Source organism: Diplotaxodon limnothrissa, linkage group LG16 (assembly GCF_057381915.1).
Source record: "Diplotaxodon limnothrissa isolate DT_005_m linkage group LG16, D_limnothrissa_male_GT1.1, whole genome shotgun sequence".
Taxonomy (NCBI): Eukaryota; Metazoa; Chordata; class Actinopteri; order Cichliformes; family Cichlidae; genus Diplotaxodon; species Diplotaxodon limnothrissa.
This window is the reverse complement of record NC_140611.1, coordinates 14,706,489-14,723,266: the sequence shown is the minus strand read 5'-3', so window position 1 is coordinate 14,723,266 and position 16,778 is coordinate 14,706,489.

Sequence of the window (16,778 nt, the reverse complement as noted above, 5' to 3'; positions counted from 1 at the left end):
AAGCATGAAGGTCCCCACATCTGTACAGATGTGCATGTATGTGTGGTCCATGTGACATATTCTCACCCTATGACCCCTCTACGGCTTTACTATAACGGCTTCCACGTTCACCCCTTTATCCCACAGCCGCTGACCTTGTGGGTGGAACTCTGCAGGGGAGTCTGCCTGCATGGGTGGGGCAGGGGATGCCCACAGAATCATATTTATAATGTGGTGAATGGTGTACACATCTGCCCCACAGGGTTCACATCTCAGACTGCATGTGTGTAATAGTCTCCCACAGTGGATATTGCATGCATATGAATGACTGTGTGTATGCGTGTGTGCTCATGTGTGTGGCCAGTCTGTGTGTATAATGAACTCCCACAGAGATAGCAGGGCTGTGGTAAAGGGAGTTTCCTCTTCAGCCCACCACACATCCCTTAGTCATTTTCAGAGTGATGAGGCTCTGGAGAGGAGACGAGAAGCTTTGACATCAGGCTCAGATAAAACATCTCACTGTTTCACCTCAACACTGCCTCCTTCTGCAACATCCTGATAGCACCACTGAGGCTCAGGTCATTTAAGGAACCATAGCAGACGAAGAAATTGTTTCTCAGTTGGATCAGTTGCTGCAGTTGGGTTTTCACAGCAATATCAAGTAGCTCCTGTTGTCATAATTGTTCAGGACTGAAAAGAAGTGAAGGAGTGAAAAGTAGCATGAGGTAACTTTTGGTCACCCACTTTGTGAGATGTGGTTCTGAGAGGAGATGCCTGAGTGAGTTATGTTGGGGATTTACCATCCATCCACAAATAATCAGTTTTAACCACTTGTAATTACAAATTGCAGAGCACATGAGGGCAGCATTGCCTCTTCAATCACATCCTTCACTAAATCACTTTTTATTACTCCCAGTGCTCACCAGAGGCCTGTAAGATTTGTGTGTAAAATGTGTGTGCATGCAAAAGCACGCCTACACTTGCCAGTTGTTGATGCAGATAAGCACAGGGATCACACTTGACCCTGAGTGTAATGGCTTCTAAGCGTAGCTGCAGGGTTAAGAGAGGCACAGGCTAAAGGAGGGCTAATTGAGCAATCTGTTCTGCGTGTGTGTCTCTGTGTGTGTGTGTGGTGGCGCCAACGGGTGTTGTGACCTGCTCTGACTCGGCAGTGTGCTTGGTTAATGGTGCCTGACCTGTCAGACGCAGGGTTTGTAAAAAGGCTTAAAATGACGCCGAGGCATTACTCAGAGCAGAACATGAAACTTTTCTTCTAAAAAATGATTCTGTCTCTGAAAGCATTTTAAACACAGCATGAAACTGGAATCGGCTGAGGAGTATGAAAGCTTTGTGGTGTATTAACAACTCCGCTGTGATTTGATGCTTTGGTGCTTCGCTGTAAAAACCATAAACTGTATATAAAAAACGGATGTAGCCATCTGACATCACCCAAGGATTTGTGGAGTGGCAGTACGAAGCCTTCGACAGCATTACTTTGTGCAGACAGGATTAGGATGGATGATCTGATATCCTCGTGTTGGTGTTGTTCCCAGATCATCATGAAAATGTTGTTCCAGGTTCAACATTGCAAGTGACCAATCACATTGTTGTGACGTTATTCTTTTGCGCGCCAAGCCATTCGTGCATTTATGAAATTCCAATGTTGCAAGGACAATATCAATTCTGCTTACTGTTTATTAAAGGGTTACGGTTAGGGTTAGGGTCAGAGTCCGTTGATCGGCGGACAGAGGCGGTTTCATGCAGCTTTAGTACAGTTTTTTGTTTTACGCCGGTTTTTCCCGAAGTCGCAAAAGTATGACGTCACAACATTCTGATTGGTCACTTGCAATGTTGATCCTGGAACAACATTTTCATGATGATCTGGGAACAACACCAACACGAGGATATCAGATCAACCGGATTGGGATGGAGAGCTAATGCTAACTAGTTTGGTTAGCAAGCTGCATCCATAAGCTGTGCAGGCGCAACACAGAGACACAGATATCGGCTAATTAGTGCTAAACAACATATAAATAAAAGCTATCCAGCTACTATTGAGCGGGTCGTACACCCTAGACAGGTCACCAGGGCTATTATTTGACCAGCAAATGAAAGTATTGAGCAAAGTTGCCAGAAGCACAGGAAATAATTGGAGCCATAGCTGAATACATTTCTATGAACCAGTGTTGTTTTGATTTTTCTTTAACAAAAAAACCTTTTGAAACCTTAAAAGAGTAAAAGGGTATGTGATAGAAAATTCACCCTACAAAATATTCATGAAGGCAGAAATGACCGATAAATAAGGTTTTTATCTTGGGTATTTTAGCATTGGAGGCTATGAAGATTGAATCAATTCACATTAATCATATCTTCTGAAATGTATAAATTCCCATCAATACAACTTGAAAAACAAACAAACAAAAAAAACCCCAAAAGAATAAATGATCCATCCTGTATTTATTTTTGGTTAACTGTTTGAAAGTAGTCATGTTTTAATGCTAGGTTATTTTCTTACACGCCTTACAAATCCTGCCCAAACCAGAATAGTTTACACCTGTTAATAAAAAAGGTCAGCAGGAAGGTTATGTGTCATCTACATTTGACCTGTGTGAACGGATCGCAGACTGACAACAAAAAAAGGTCAGTGGACTTGTTCTTTTTACAGTGTCATTGTTTTAAGTGTGCGTGTGTTTTTGGCGTTATCAATGCAGTAAAGCACAAACACATGCCAAGGCCAGGAAGGACAGCAGGAGGGGGGCTGGGGGGGCAAGGAGGAGAAAAAAGGACTGAAATAAGAAATGTTGACGGACGAAGCCTACAATTTGTGGGATCTGAGCGTAAAGCAAACAAAGGGCAGCTTTTGTAAGGAATAATGCATGTCAGCCGTGTCCTTATCCCGCCACAGCTTTGAACACTGCTGGGGATGTCCATTGCTCCACTGTGTATGCCGTGTTTCTATATTAAAGCCAGTCACCTCAAAGGCAAAAGCCTCAACTATTCAACAATTGAATGTTGGGGCTCTCATTATGGCTGATGTGGGCAGGAAAAAGTGGCTTTGGGGGTTTCAATTCAGCGACTTAAAGCCGTCCTGTTAGCTAGGACAAGCTGCTGTTTATCCCAGTGCCTTTCTGGGGGCTAAACATAGTCAACTGTCATTATGGATCTCACTCTCTCTCCTCTTCTGTCTGTCTGTCTCTCTCTTTCTCTGTCCTCCCCTCACTAACATTTATTTATTTCAATCCCAATTTTGTCTTCTAATGACCCGTGTTGTGTTGTTGTTTGAAGGGGTGATGACTCTCCCCTCTCCCACATCCTGTGAGGAAGAGAAGGGGCAGCCGGCACATAGGAGGGTGAGTGCAGGACAAACAATGCTGCGGACCACCTATATGGATGAAAGCCACAAGTCTATGGATGACGTTCCATAAGCTGATGAAGTAGCGCTGTATGTCCTGTGGTTGTGAGTTTGACTGGATTGTATGTGATCCCAGATACGCTTTCATAAAATAACCTTCTTCACAGATATTTTTTAAAATAAAATTCCATGCACCAAATCAGGTCAGGTTCCCAGCAGCTCCGGGCTAACACAGACAGCAAATATTAGGAAAGAGTGCACGTAGTGCATATTAAATTATGTGAATATGTATTAGCGAGTGCGGGAAGGGTATAGGCTCTACGGTGGAGTGCAGAGGAAACTGAGAGCAAAGTGAAAGCAGTCTTTGTGTTTAGAGCAGAGCCCTCTGGTGGACCCTCCCCTCGGCGCAGGGTTGCCCAGGCCCCGTGGTGGCGGATCACAGTTAATAACTGTGTGGTGGGCTGTCAGAGGCACTTAGCCTGACGCTGGGCAGGCCGGGGCCAGGCCGGGGCCAGGCTGGGCCCGCATACACAGCCGAATCTGCCTCTTGAGCTTGGACTGAAGCACTCAGCCAGAGGGGTAGACAGAAAAAGAGAAAGAGAGAGATAGTCAGAGAAAACATGCAAAAGAAAGAAATATTACAGAAAAAAATTGATGGTTTTCAAAAGGCATGAAAAGGGTAAACAACTGAGGTAACTGAGGTAAGTTTTCAACACTGAGCTTTGGATGCAGGACTTTGCGCCGGGAGGAAAGCTCAGCCTATTTTATCCCAACTCACAAAGAAAAACAGCATCAAAAACTTGGATTAAACACAGTGAAAAGACAGTAAAGATGACTTTGCCAGATGTCTAAAGAACATTGAGATGTGGCTAAAAAGTGAGAGGTGACAAGCAGTCTCCTTGGGTTCTTGAAAAGACATCTAAAAAAAGCCCAGTTTGGTTCAAAACAAACAATTCCCACAACAAGAGAATAATTCTCCTCAGACAAGCAGCACATCTGAAACCCCTGCAAAACCACTCCATCACCGTGCCACCCTAGCATGTGGGAACAATACGTTTCAACTGTCCAGAGACTCATAAGTAAGCTCACTAGTACACAACACAATGGGATATAACCCCATGAGAATCATCATTTACATGGCATAAACATGCCATTTTTAAAAACTGCTGTCTGGCAATACTAGTTTGTGTCTGTCAGATTACAAAACAACCAAAAATGTCAGTCAAATGTTATAAAAATAGAATTAAAAAAAGGGCTGCATGTGATTTGAACCCATTTTAGACATTTTCATGACAGCTGTATGTACTGTTTGCATAATTTCCAAACCCCTAATAAGCAGAATATTGCTGAGGATGAATGTGAATTGGTGAATGACTGACACTGGGTTGAATTCAAGTCTTTCCAATAGCAGAAAAGGCAGGGCCATGATTGGCCAGCACAGATGGATGTAGCCGCTGTGACATCACCAACTGGTCAGTGAAGTCTCACTGGGAAGTGTTTTTCAGTTTTTGCTGTCACTGTGTTCGTGTTCATCAGTTTGCTTGCTATGTGTTGCAGGAAAGGGTTCAGCCATGCCGCTCTGCTCCTGTGTTTCCTCACAGAGCAGCAAATGCGCATATTTGCCTGAAATATCACACCACCGCTAGTCGCTACTGGCAACAATTCCACACTGATGTGTCCTGATAAACGTGGCTGCAGAAATTTCACACGGAATAATCATATATTCAAACTCAACAATAGTTTGTGTGTACTCTCTATATATTTTAGTGCAAAAAAGAAAGCTAGCAGCCCACTTTGATGCAGTCTTCACCAGCCTTCATATTTCAGCCAGTACAGACAATATAATAGCTGTAATTAAGGCAACATATTTATTGCAGTCCATTTTAAGCAAAGAAGCTGATATTTATCCAGTAATTACAGGTACTAAAGCTCAGCCCAGCTTTGTTTCCCTGTGTTGTTTGGCCATTGCCATGACGCTGCGTGGGCCTCCACTGTCAACAAGCAGGTCGCAATCTCCCATTAGATCAGATGCTATTAGTGCAGAGAGGAGTCACTGAGCAAACAGTATCCCTGCCTTTAAAACCAGGTTATCTAATCTAGTGAACGGGGATGAACTGGACTTTGGAGTTCACAGACAGAAAGGGCAGTTTGTCCACAAGGATTGTTTGGCTCGGGAATGAAAACGCCACTCAAGATCAGACAGGTCTTCATTGGTCGATACCCGTGACAGCACTCATTCGAAGCTTTACGAGAGAGGATCAGATAAGAGGTTGTGGAGATTCTTTGTTGAAGGTCAGAAAATGTCTGGTGCTGATGATCGGAGATGGTGCTGAGGTCCGAGCTGCGTTAGCTGAGCTTCAGCGGAAGGTGGTCATAAAGGCCGGATAGCTGCCTTTATTTTATGTTTACATTTCTTATGTGGAACAAAAGGAACAGCATTTGTTCTCCTTTTTTGTTACATTGTATATCACAAACAGTTAGAATTTTTAATGTCAAAAAAAATTAAAAAAATCCCACTTCTGTGCTGTGATGGAGACATAGACACTCGGGGTGGGAATTTTAAACATAGCTGAAATTTTAAGAACCTTCAAAGGCTAAAAACAATGTTAGAATTCAGGCCACCTAATAAGTCCAATATTTACTCACGTCTCTGCCAACGTGTGAAGCAAACATCTGCTTTAGGTGCTAAATGTTGCAGTAATTATCAGGTAGTTGATGACGTCCTGTGCAGATAGAGGCACTATCAAGCAGCAACCTTGAGGGCTTGCAAATTAAGCCAATGTGCAAGGTCCAAAAACTTGCTGTACTTTAAGTGGACAAATGAGGTCAACTTCAAAACCAAGTCAAGTCTTAGCCCTTCATAGCAACTGTGCAGCAGGTAAATATTTGATAAGTGTTTTAGATTTTATTACAGTTTGAATTATTGGGGGTGTGACTTCTTTCACTGACAGCATCTGTAGCTGACTGCTGTCTGCTGAGCCTCTCCTATTCTCAGGGGAGTGAATGAAGCAACCCTCTGGGGTCTGATTTAGAGTTCTGCTGTGAATCTTTGTAGAGTGTACCACGTAATCTACGTAAATGCCGACATTGTTCCCAGCATTTATGCTTGTGCTGGTGCATTATGCGTCAATTACCTTGTGGTCATGTCCTGGTGTTTTATATGTGGTGCCAGTCGACAGAAACAAATAAAAAACTGGGACTTTTTTCCCTCCCGGGTACCCGCTCTTTGTTGTGATCAGCTTTTTGTTTTTTTTCCAGGGGCAAACATATTTGTCGCTCAAGATTTTCCACTTCTTTCTACATTCCCTCATGTCTCTCCAATCTTGCCCCAGGAATTTTATTTTTACATTTGTGAGTCCCTTTATTGATGCTATGATTGTTATTCCTTATACTGAGACAACGATTGTTATTCTCTCACTGGTACAAAAAAATAAAAAATGGCCAGAAATGTACAGCAGAAGTCAACAGGCTAATCACAATAGTAAGTAAGTAAAATTAAGTAATTAAAGTAAGTAACATTTTATTTATATAGGACCTTTCAAGATAAAAATCACAAAGTGCTTCACAGAAGCTAAAACATTAAAAAGATGAGTTTTTAGCTGTTTTTATAAAAGCGACCACTGAGTCCACAGATCTCAGGCTCAAAGGGAGAGACTTCACAGTCTGGGGGCCACAGTTACAAAAGCTTTGTCGCCTTTTGTTTTCAGCCTCGTGTGTTGGACAACCAGCAAGCCCTGATCACATGACCTCAGGGACCTGCTGGGAATGTATGGATGTAAAAGGTCACTGATATATGTTGGTGCTTGTCCTTGCAGAGCTCTGAATGTCAAAGTCAAAACCTTAAAGTGGATTCTGAATTTAATAGGGAGGCAGTGCAGCTGAATCAGTAGGGGTGTGACATGGGAATATTTGGAGGACTTAGTCAGAAGCTTTGCAGCAGCAACAACTTGCAGAGGCTTTACATAAACAAGTAAACAAAGAATTACAATAATCCAGACGAGATGAAACAAATGCATGAATGCCAATTTCTAATTCGGAGTGCGATACAATGGGACTCCGCTTAGCAATGTTTCTCAAGTGATAAAAACAGGAGCGGACCAGAGATTTAGCGTCCAAAGTCAGAGCTGAGTCAAAAGTTACACTGAGGTTCCTGATAAAAGGTTTGTCAAAAGTAGCAAGTGGACCCAAGTTTTCCATAACACTAGGCACAAGTTTTTAGGAGCACAAACGAGGACTTCAGTCTTCTCCTCATTTAGTTGAAGAAAGTTTTCAGCCATCCAACCTGTAATGGAGTCTATGCACCTATGCAAAATCTGTAGCTTGGAAACATCTTGGGGCTTAAAGGAGATATATAGCTGAATATCATCTGCATAGCAGTGATAAGTAGTGTAGGTTACAGCGTAGGGTTTCAAAGGGCTTTGTGATTACAATGTAACTATGGCATAGATTTCCTGCTGAAGAATGACTCCTAGAAAGTCATCTTCAATGATGATCCTATGTTCTCAGTTTAAAAAAAAACATTCTTGAAGGTCCTAGCAATCAGGGGAGAAGCAAGTAATCTAGGCTAGCAATGACTAAGACTACTTAGGATTCAGGACTGGAGTTGGGGTCATTGGAATGATGGCTGCAATATGGAAATGTCCTCATGAGGAGTCTGTGCTTCAGTTTTGGTGAGTGAAATTCTAATATTTTATTTGTATATTAATCAGTTAGGTGCTAACTAATTAGCATGTATTTGTGCAAGTGCAGTGTGCCCGCACAGTCCATGATGGCTGCTTCCAAACCAGTCTTTGTAGTGTTAGCCAATAGCTTAGCACTCTCATCCAAACATGGCCATTCCAGGCTCCAGCATAGTGGTGGAGGGGTCATGATCGTTTTGTTGTGTCACACCAAACTCCTGTGTATGTGGAGTTTACCTCCGTACATCCTGCGGACTCCCTCACCTGTCTGTCACCTTCATGTAATGCCCACTTTAAACTGTGACTAGCACCAGTTAACGTGGGCGTGTTTCCTAAATCAGCTGCCAGTGAAGGCGAAGCCGTGAACAGGATGCATGGAGATGTTTTGTGAACTGATTAGTGGTGTTGTGGGGAAAATATCAGCTCATGATTTAGATTACAGAATCACAGGTGAAAGGCTTTTTTGTTTTTTTAATACAAATAATTTTATCATCAGATAAAATGCATTTGCACGAGCTGGAGATGGAAACTTTTTTTTATGTTGTCTTTAATCTTGTCAAACCGTGTGACACACTGGCAAACAGAGTGAAAGTGACAAATCTGTGGATGTAACATCTGGAACAAGGAGAGTGGAATATGTAAACAAGTCTAACCAGTTAATGTAAAAACTAGCTAACACCAGCTAAACAACAACATAGCGTCACAAGCTAATGTAATGTCAGTTAATTTTATACTCTAGCATCCTAAAACTCTTTCCTCTGATCAAAAGTTTAAATTACTTTCCCATTTTGCGTCAATATCAAAATGTGTTAAAATCAGGTCCGCTGACTCTTTCTTACAAAAACTACTGATAAGCTTCCAAACCTTTGTAGGGCTTCAGGTCCAGCATAATTTAAAGGGGGTTGCTGATAGCATAATGAGTGGTACCGGAGTCACACTTCACAGCATCAACAAAGTTGGGGGGAGTAAGTAAGCATCCATCTCCAGGCCTAATTTCCCCATATAACGAACAAGATGTTTGCCATTAAAGTGTTTTAATTCCTCCGACAGAGTATAAACACTTGTTTGTTTGCTCATAGTTGCTATAGTTTATCTCATCAATGTAATGTTTAGTAGGTTTTTCACTGAATTGATGTGCCAAGTTTGTTATATGTCCAAAATGGCCGACAAATTAATGTCACACGGTAAGCGGTCACGGCTTCAAAACATCAATAAACAAATGCTTGCAAACCAACGAACCTCCGCAATCAATGAACTGAAACAGCGTACAGAAGAGAGGGCCAGAAATCCTACTCATGGGGTGAGAAACTGATAAAATCGTACAAAACACTTTGTGATTTAAGTGCAAAATTCCCAGTAATTAATTGTAATTCCAATATACTTTATTTGAAATTACAATATAATTATTTTTAACTTCATATATTTATACTGCATATACTACATAAAGATAGGTACACTGGAACGAAGCAGTAACAAGTCAAGTAATTAAGTAAATATACCGTAAGAACCATTGAATAATATGTAAATCATTTTTTCATGATGCATGAGCAATTTTAGGTGTCGCATAACTAAGGAAATGTGACACAAATGCTACTGTAAGCAATTTTAAGTACAGCTTAAGTCATTTTAAGCAGTGTGTTAATTCAATTCAATTTTAATTTATATAGCGCCATATAACAACAACAGATGCCTCAATGTCTTTATACTGTAAGGTAAAGACCTTACAATGATGCAAGGAAAACAGAGGAAACCCCAACAATCACATGACCCCTATGAGCAAGCACTTTGGTGACTCTGGGAAGGAAAAACTCCAGTTTAACAGGAAGAAACCTCCAGCAGAACTGGGCTCAGTGATGGGCGGCCATCCATTTGGTAATATGTCCCCATCTTATATCGTAAATATGCTGTACTTTTCAGAGCATGGAGAATATAGAGTAGAGTGTACAAAAGTCTTTGTTCTTATATCAAACCATAGGCTCATTTTTTTGTACTTAAAATTACTTGCAGTATAATTTCGGTCTCATTTTCTGTAAAATACCCAGAAGTCGGGCACTATATAAAATTACACTACTTAAATCTACATACAATGTAATTCGTTCTTCTTTCACTGTAAAATACAGGAAGCTATGCATTACTTAAAATTGCTTACAGAATCATTTATCTCCTTTCCAGTAAAATACTTGATGTTTTACAATACTTAAATTTACTCATGCACTAACTTCACCCTGTCCTGTTGGCTTGTGTCTTTCTTAGAACTTTGCATACATGAAAACCTCCCGAATGGTTCAAAGAGTGCAGATTTAAGAAGAAGACTGCTCTGCAGCATATGACTGATTTTTAGGTTTTTAAAGCCTTAAAGTAAAGGCACTTACCAAATTAGAAAACAGTATCAAGTATAATAGCAAAGTGGGACAAAAATCAAACAATTAGCTGAAATATGCTAAAAGAAAAAAACAGGAGAACTGCAGACTTGAGCAGTCATGTGATATGCTGTTGATCCAATGGTACATTGATGACTTTGTACTGACGACATGTCTGTGAAGCATATATCTCAGCGCTTACCTTTTCCTTCCACATTCATGTTTCTTACTTAGGGGAGAGGGTAGAGTTCAGTCACTGGCATAGCTGTTTAAATCATCACTTCCTGTTCTCAATCCCCACGTCTGCTTATCCATCACTCCATAGGCACGCATGTTAATGTGTGTGTGTGTGTGTGTGTGTGTGTGTTGATATGCCCGGGGTCTTATTGCACCGACTCCAGCTCCTCCCAGGGGTGGCGGTGGTAGGTGCAAAGGGGACTGCTCCAACAAGATACCCCTGAAATTATGGCCTAATCAGTTAGCCCCAAGAGCAGAGTCTTCCGCAGCTTCCAGACACACACACACACACACACACACACACACACACACACACACACACACACACACAGACAAACAGATGAGCCCTCAGGCCGACAACAGCTTTACCATCCCTCCTCCTCTACCCACCACACAACCCTAGACCTGGCCTTGTCCCTGCAAGGACCCTTCTCCCTCTTTCTCTCATCACGATGAGATAAAACAGGTCCAGCTCCAGTTTAAGAAAAGTGTCGGCTCTTAACTTCCCTAAACATTGCTCTTGTCTAGTCTGCCTGGCCAACTGCTCTCTCTTCACATGCACACACTTTTTCCTGTATTTGCAGACACACTATAGAAGATGTAGTTTCATGCTCTTTACAGACTGAACCAGCATATTTTATCCAGAAAAAGGACTCAGCTACCAACTGGAGTGGATTTACACACTTTTAAGAGATGAGTAAGGTCCATAAACTTGAAGTACATGAAACCATTTCCAGCTGCACCGTAGAATAAAAAGAAAGGCACGTCTCCCTGGGTGGAAAATAGAAAGTTCTCTTGTTGTTTCTGACACTGACACTAGTGGCACGACACTAATCAGCTGAATTATATTAGGCTTCTATTGCAGTTACCACACTTTCTATCAAAATGACCAAACATGCCAGTTTCCTGATTTCTGTTTTAATATTTATTGTTGCTGCAAAGTGTTTTTGCATAAATCATCACAAAAGTATTGCAGCCGTTCCCCCAGTTATAAAAGACGAATAGCACCGTGAGAAATAAAACAATGGCATGATATCACTTTGGCACCTCATTTTATTTCAACAAGTATCTGGTTTTCCCTGGATCATTAATCTAAACACACACACACTCACACACACACACATATTTGGATCCATAGCACTAATGTGATGCTTTGTCAACTAAATCATTGCAACTCTGCGTGGTTAATCAATGACACATGGCAGGTTCTGGCAGCGTCAGACTTTCACCATTCCCCTCATCTGCCTTGTCATTCCAACTCCTCCACTACCAGCCCCCTGACACACACACACACACACACACACACACACACACACACACACACATACACACTCACGTGCCAAACCAGACCGCTCGGCATACATATTAATGCTTCTGTTTCCTTTGAGCAGCTCCATCAGTCATTATCGCCTCACTCAGGATTCCCATTTCTTTTCATTTCACAGCTTTTGCAAAACATTTCACACACTCATGCAAATATTTGTGTGCACGCGTGTGTATATACACACAGATTTACACAAGCAAAGAATTTTATTAAATGTAACCGTTTTTCTTGAACATTTATGTGAGCTTATAAAGTCTGTCATATGTAAAAGAGGCAAAGAAAAGCAGGTGCTGCATCCACTCAGAAAAGGAACTGCACACGATAAATCGTTTTATTAGTTGGGAGGGACATTAGAAAATAACCTGAAGGGCGTGGCTGAGGAAAGGAGGTGAAGGAGGCAGGAGTTGAGGAGGAATTATCCGTATCTGGTATCTGTGTCGTGATTATTTGAACAGCAGTTATAAAGCCATAAGGTCTGGCCCTGGTTCCTGAACATGTTGATTTTAAACCTCCCTGGACTGTAAATAATGACTGATTAAGTGGATACTCTCTTTTTCTTTCAATCTCTCATACATGTTCACCTCTGTGGTCCACCACACCCCCCTAAATATGTTCTGTATTAGAGGGTACTTGTTGAGTGATTGAAGTATGAAAATGGAAGAGGTGGGTGGCCAGCCGACCACCACACTCAGAGGAGACCTGTGACGCACACAGAACTATCCTCTGACACCACTAGCATACCTCTGCTGGCACAGCTACAGTCAGCACCACGGCCTCCACAGCTCTCTAATGTGGCTGCACCACAGAAGGGTCTGGAGGCCAAAGCTGATAGACACAGCAGATCAGTGGACATGTTTAATACACGTCCACATCATTCATACAACCTGAAATATCGCTCTACAATCCCAGTAGTCCAGTTCCTTGGATTGTTAGCTGCTTGCCTGTCGATCCCTCTTATCGTTTCCACTCACACTTGAGCTACAATCAGCTGATTTCAGTTTGTATGTTGGAGGAATAGCTGTACTATGCTGCTAACACAACTTTGGCTCATTGCAAGCACCTGCACACACAGCATGCTAACGCTAACAATATAGCTGAGTAAATATCAACCCAGCAACCAGACCCAGAACTTCAAAGGTAACAATCAGCCTCTGTTTCTACCTGTTCATGTTTCTAAAGTAGACTCACTGTGGCACTCACCTTAGTATGTTTGTGCTGGTTTTCATCTTTGATGCAGGTTTTGTGAAATATAACAGATAGGACTGTATCTTCATTTTCTTGGAATAACATGGGGCATTTTGGGTTAAATATTACTTCAGCTATTTAAGCCTCTGAGTTTTATCTGTTTCATTTTAATGATTTCATCAATTTTAGCTTTTTTTAGCATTAGAGGATTTTTGTTATCGTGGTTTGAAATTTCCCTGTGTGACAGTAATAAAGTATCTATCTGTTTTTAAAAAGAATATAAATAGCTGTTGACGTGTGTCAATTAGAATGATTATTTTAAGACTTAGGAGAACGATTAAAAAAACACACACATTACATGTTCTAATGAGTTAGAGTTGGAGTTTGGGGTCATCGCTAAGTCTTTAACTCCTCTTCTGCTGCCGCCAGTTTGAACCTGCTCGCTCATAGAAACCAATGACACGAAGCTCCCAGGACACAGTTTTGGTGCTTGGAACTCCGCAGCTCCGCTCTGTAATGATGTGGTCAAAGTACTGTGGTTCCTCAACACGTCCACTTTGCAATCTCACCAAAATTTCGCTAGCTGAGCTGGTGAAATGGGGGCATCCTGTTAACAGTACCACACTTAAATTCAACGATCCTTTTAGAATGAGCCAATTCTTTCGAAACTAACTGTAAAGACATTTCTAAGGGACTGAAAATCAGAATCACAATACTTTATTAAGGAAATTATGTGGTTAGAGCTGCTCCAACACAAGAAGAACAGTAACAGACGGAACTATATTAAATAATACAATATATTACAAAGTTACAAAATATGAGAAATAGCTCTAATATAGTCAAATAGCTTAATTATAAATATCCAGAATAATACAGAGATTAAACATGTACCACTGACATTTTACTTTAACCTGTAAAATGTTGTTATTTGTTTTTTCCCTGTATAGTTTGTGCAAAAGGGTGTAACTATCACAGTGTGGAAGGTGCATTAGATGGAGGAGTTGTACAGGATGATGATTTCCTGCCTGTGGCTGATTTTCCTCTCACTGAACGCGCTCCTGAAAACACCAGAATTCAAAGATTAAGAGAAGTAAGTTTTACTTTACACACTTTTGTCCATGTGATATATTTAACAAAGATTTAATTAATAAATACATTTGCTTTTCATTTTTTGAAAATGTGACAGAATCACAGGCAATGGCAGAAGATAAGTGTAGGACTGGGGTGTGGAGTGGCACACTGAATCACATAGATTTTATTATTAGAGCCTGATTTTTGATTTATTCGTGAAATAATAAATAATATTAATTTTTTAATGAAGTAGAAATGCAGCATAGCAAAAACAATACAAATTAATAAATAAATGAAATCAGGAAATAACTTTCAAGTGTATTAAAACTGTACTTCAGTAAAGTGCACGAGAAGCCCTCCTCTGTGGTCTCAGATCAAACTGCAGCCACTCGCTTGAGATTCCACCAAACACAAAAACAGTCACAGAAGTGACTTTCCACTCTGTCTATTTTTTTTTTACTGAAGCCGCTTCGAGCTGCATAACTCAGGTAAGCATGGCAGGAAGTCAGAGACAGAAAAAGGACACCAGGAGTGTTTTGCTGGTGTGAATTAAAGCTGCACAAAGAATGGAACAAATATAATTCCAGGTAGCAACATGCAAACAGTGAATTTCAGATGTATTTATTTAAAATAATGTCAGGCATTTAAATACTTTTATCCTAAAAAAAAAAAGTCAGGCATTGACAACACATTTTTAAAGTGAAGTTAAATATTTCTTAATAAATGTTTTTATTTCCTGCATGTCATTTGCTAGTTGCCCAGCCCTAACCCTGCCTCTTAACCTGCATAACTAGTAATATGTAATTTTAGTTTTTAGTAAATTGTTCTGCCAAGTTTTGGAAGTGAGGGAGCAATGAAAAAAATCATGTCAGCGGACACGCGTCCACATTTACACGCAAAAAACCCTCCCCTCCAAAATATGGGTTTATGGTAAAATCGCCTAATTACACTTCAGAGAATTAATTCAGGAAAAACACATTTAAAAAAAAAAAATCAAATAAAAATAAACAATAAAACAAATAAACTGATGTTGATATCTAATTAAAAGATAAATTCCTTTCATTTACACACGGTGCTTTTAAAAAGGATTTGGCTTTTGGGAGGTGTGTTTATTTACTGCATTATCACACACCTGTTGCTTATAGTTAAATGCAAAATACTGTGTAATGGTCACGCTGTAGATGCTGGTGTCCACATGTGCCCAGGAACTGCTGCAGACAGGTGACTAAAATATTGGGTTTGTTTTGTTACATTAAAGAAATTAAAGGTAAAAATGTTCCAACAAACCAACAAAATCTAAGATTTTAAAATGAAAGAGTAAGAGGAAGCAGTCCATGTCCCAGTTAGCTCAAACTAGCAACTATGGATCCAAACCTGTGTTTTCTGGAAAATATCTTAAATGAAAATGTAAAAAAAGTGACAAGGTAAAATATTCCACTGAACCACAGTAACATGCATAACTAAATCTCTCCATGTTCTCCTGCACATTAGAGGATGAAGAGAGCAGCAGTGGGGGCCAGCTGAGCTCCTGTCCTCCCTGTAGTAGGATAACATTTCACCAGTTTAGATTAGCTCACTCAGGGCCCATCAACACATGTGGAAGTGACCCTCAGACGGCTCTCACAGGCCTTGTGGCTGAGCAGTGTGTGTGTGTGTGTGTGTGTGTGTGAGCGAGACAGGAAGTGCACAGACCAGCTGATGCAGTGTGTGCTATGTTAACCCGTCCAAGGGCAGCACAGCAATAACAAACACAAGATCACAGCACCGAGGTCACCTCTGACCCCGCAGACTCGGCGCAGCCAGGCTGATCGCTCTGACGGCCGCTCAGGAATCCCACAGAACACACACAGACACACACATTCGCGTATTTACACACACTAAATACTCGACGGCCCAGTATAGGTTTCCTTCGGTGCGTGTTTTCAATCATTGACTTCCTTTAGACAAATCAAAGGGATTTACTCTAGGAGACAAAAGCTTCTCTGCTGGTGTCTGACAGTAAATGATTGACATTTACTTTGAATGCAGTGGCTCCACCCACCCAGGGGGGAGACCTGCAAAGTGAAACCATCCACTACACTATACCCCACACACCCTTGTTTACCTGCAAGGCTGTTTGCTCGTCTGTGTCCTGGTGGTCGAGGAGTCAGAGACGAGATGTGTGGGAAAGCTGTGACAGGGACCGTGGAGCACGCGTGTCCAGCAGCCTCCGAGGACCAGCATGCTTCATGGTAAGAGCCCGTATGCGTGTTTTGTGGGCGGGCTTTTCGTATGTACAGTTTTACCCCCAACCCTGTTGTTTCAGTTGGTAGCAGTGTGACCTGTGACCTCTCTCTGATTCCATTTTTCACTCTCTCCTCTGCCCCAGCAGACACTTTTAAAGCATATCCATTTCCTGCACACATCAGGCCGCTCTGGACACGGGGCTCGCAGGAATACGAGGCCGACCGCCTTGTTTATTAGTACAGACAGCTTGACGTGGGGAGTGTTTGCCAGCGTGATTGTGTCAGCCTTAGAGCGACGCAGAAACGCAGCTGAAGTTAAAGTGGTTTTACGAGTCAGTGTGAGTGCAAGGACAAATGATCTTAGAG